A 3,699-nucleotide genomic window follows, 5' to 3' on the forward strand; every position below is an offset into this window, starting at 1 on the left:
CTCTTGTCTTTTTCTGAAGAAATGTAGGTTAAAAAAAAATGTTCCAGAATCCTTAACTTGCTGTGTCACTCACACTAAGCTTAATTATCCAGACAGAGCAGATAGCTAAATATTGGGGCTTAATGAAAATTCCATGAATCCATAACCTGCTACTCTGGAGAATGTGGGTTTTTTCAACTTTTGCAATTCTACTATTAACAGAGATGCACTCAGCAGTTTCCTTCTAAAAACAAGTCATAAAGCTGTTGTACAAAGAGCAGTAAGAATTATTAACTACTCTAAAGAGAAAAATGGAGAAAAGTATAAATGGAACAGGTAGAAATAAGGTTCTCTTGAGTTTTAATCTCAATTACAGAAGTTAAAATGTGAGATTATTGCACAGCATGACTCCATATGACATTAAAGTTAACCAGTCACTCATGGTAAGGTAAAATAGCCTTGTTTTTTAAGTTCAAAGATGGTAAATATTCAGGTGCTACAAGTTTGGCACAGAAGCTACTTCGCAACTTCACTAGAGAGCTTTGAACTTTACTTCAGAATCTTAATTAAAATACTGCAAGAATCTTAATTAAAATACTGCAAGTAAATTGTTCTGTTATGTCATCTCAGGTTTGTGTGCAAAAGTAAAGAGCTGGATGAGCTTACTCCTGACTTTTTTCATTCAGTTGTCTTATTGCATTCTCTTTAACGGAACTATCAAGGGGAGCAGGCTGCAAGAGCAAATCTCAGGGCAACCACACATAAATGGTTGCTTGACCCTGTAGAATACTTGGTCAGTCCAAAGTGTTTAATTAGTTACAAAAACTAAATCAGCATTGCATATTAGTGCAATAGATACTCCTTCCGAAAAGGAGGGGCAGGCAATTGGTAAAAGCTTTCTAAAGCATAAGAAAAATGTGAAATCAGTACTCCAACTTTACTCTTTTGGTAGTTGTGAATGCTTTTAAGTATGTGAGTACAATGCCTCATGCTACCTGGTATGCAATTTAACTGCAAAAGGTGAGTTTGATTTTAATTGTTTTATTGTTATCTTGCTGTGGACATTATCATTTTTTTCATTCTTATGTTAAGTAATTTGTTTAAGTCAATTAAAGTTATGATTAAAGTATTTTTTTTCAGGATATGATTCATTTTGTCTGTTTTAATGTAACAGGATGGTGTAGTTGCATGGTAAACTGTGGTTTAACTTATATTTCTATTAAAAAAAAAAAACAACAAACAAAACAAGACAGGCATAATGGCAGAGTTGCAAGTAGAGGGGGGTATAAAACATAGCTGATGTTTCAGGTAAAATGTGCAATAATGCTGGTAGGAAGTATGACAACATCATGCTGCTCCTTAGGCTTTCAAGTTTCTGAGTGGAGAAGCTGACAAAAGGGTTTGTGTTTGGACAAAGCAAAACTTCTGGGTGTGAAAGACAGAAAGCAATTTTTATGTACAACACACTGAGGTTCTAGCCACAGACAAATTACATTGTCTAGACAGTTCCACGGCTTTGGTGAGGGGTGAGCCCATGGGAACTGAGTTATGTGGCCTTGCTTTGATAGCCGTTTACAGAAAGGTGAATGAGTGAAGACTGAGTAGCATCAGTGAAACCTGCTTATATCTGCTTATCAGTCTGGGGGAATAATGCTGTGGGTTTCCTTTTAATCTTGTCCCTTCATTTTTTATTCTTCCACTTGAAATACATTGTCTTTGTAGCTAACCTTTCTGCAGTTTGAATACTTCATTCCACTTCATTCCTTTTACCTTTTCTTCCAAAGAGTTCAGCCTTTATTTTAAGTGACTTGTTCAAAGCTTAACCTAGATACCTGTTCAGTCTTTTTGCCTCCAGGAAGGTGCTGATATCCTTTAAAGTTGATATTTTTGAAGGTAAAATGTATTATGTGGTATCCTATAGTGGATGTGCACTATGGAACAATTGAGATTCGTAGAGATTCTACTGATACTCTTCCACAGTTGAGCTGGTGTTTGTTCAGAGGACAACGTGATAAAATGTCTCGACCCTTCCGATGTCTCTACCCTTCCAGTGTGCATTACTTCTAAAGTAGTGTTCCTCCCTGTATGGACTGGTTTTATGTTTAACATTATATAGATGGAGGAAATTTGAAAAAGAAAATAAAATCTGACTAACAAATAACTATTAAAAAGCTTTGTAGCTGTGTATGTTACAGGGAGCAGATGCTGGTACTGTGGTATAAATATAGTAAATAGAGAATGCCACTTAATAAATGCCACTTAATAAACTTCAAGGGAAGTTGCCACTTCATTGGTAAGACGCCACTTCAAGATATTATTTTTGAGCCCTCTTTTGTAGGGTAAGAAATGATTCTATAACAAAACACTTAAAGCCTTTTTTAGATGTTCTACTAGTCCTGCTATATTCTTAGCTCCCTGCTTTCTAGAATACTCATCTAAGGAAAAGATTGTTTTTCTGTTGGTTAATTGCCGCTAACAATGTTGCATTTATTTTCCCCAAGCATTTGTGCAGTTTGTCTTCAAGCAGTCACAAGCCTGACAGAAGCAGCCTGACAATGACAAGACAATGACAATGCTGGTTGTACTTAGAGGGACAGTTGGTTGAAGTACAGATTGCATCAGATTGTGTATTTGAAGATCCCCTAAATTTAAGCTCAAGCATTAGGATAGGAATCTCAGTGGAGGACAGAAGGTTGTTGCCAACACACTTGGGATAAAGAGATGATTATGCAGTGAGACCTAGTGCCTTACTGGATTGCAGGTAAGTAACTTACCTGAAGAGTAGGATAAACATCTAATGTGTGAAGGAAATTCAGGAAAAAAACAAAAACAAACAAACAAACAAAAAAAACAATTAAGTTACACAGAAACAATTCACATGGAATTTCTTATATATTCTGTTACTTTTTAAAGTGCAGAGATGAGAATGTAAGAGTGGGATAGGACAACTGTGCAAATTTCCAGGATGCTCTCACCAAGTTACTATGAAATAATCAGAAATGGATTGGGAGAGGGACATAAAATTTTCAGGAAGTTTTCCTAAGCTTATTGCCATTATATTGAAGGATCCATGTACTGCAGGACTTGCAGGATATCCAGGACTTTGTTCAAAGCATTGGTAACGTCTCTAAAAAAGAATAGCAAGATAGCAAATACAGAAGATCCTTACCCTCATTAAGGTAGTTTGCTTCCTGAAAAGTTGAGTGAGATCTTCTTGTACCACAGGACTTTTTACTCTTACGGGTTGTGTAGTATGGACCAAGTATAAAAGCAGCTGTTTTGTGCTTCTGGTCCTTATATTTTGTGTTATTAGGGACTGCTTAGTCCTTAGACAAATGATAGCAATTCTAGGGCGCTAGTCTTGCTCATTAGGACCCAGGTGTTGAAATGAGGTCCTTTTGGAAATGAACTCTAATGCTTTGAGCTGGACAGTCCACAGGCAACAAGCCTTCAAAAAAGCTTCCTTTAAAATGTATTTGTACCAGGCAGGGTTTTTGGAGTGACTCTAACCTAACCTTGCATGCTTCTTCAGGAGGCTGTAGAACTGCCTTTGCTAACTCAAAAGCAATGCAATTTGTGAACTGTGATCTTGTGCTAGAAATAAGTTCATAGTAATTCAGGAAGAAAGAAGGTGACACATAGGAGCTGTTGCAGACACTTTGAGCTGATGCTTGTTCGTTTCACCTTACTTCAGCTTGAACTTCGTAACATGTATTAACT

This window comes from Aythya fuligula, chromosome 15, assembly GCF_009819795.1.
Source record: "Aythya fuligula isolate bAytFul2 chromosome 15, bAytFul2.pri, whole genome shotgun sequence".
Lineage (NCBI taxonomy): Eukaryota > Metazoa > Chordata > Aves > Anseriformes > Anatidae > Aythya > Aythya fuligula.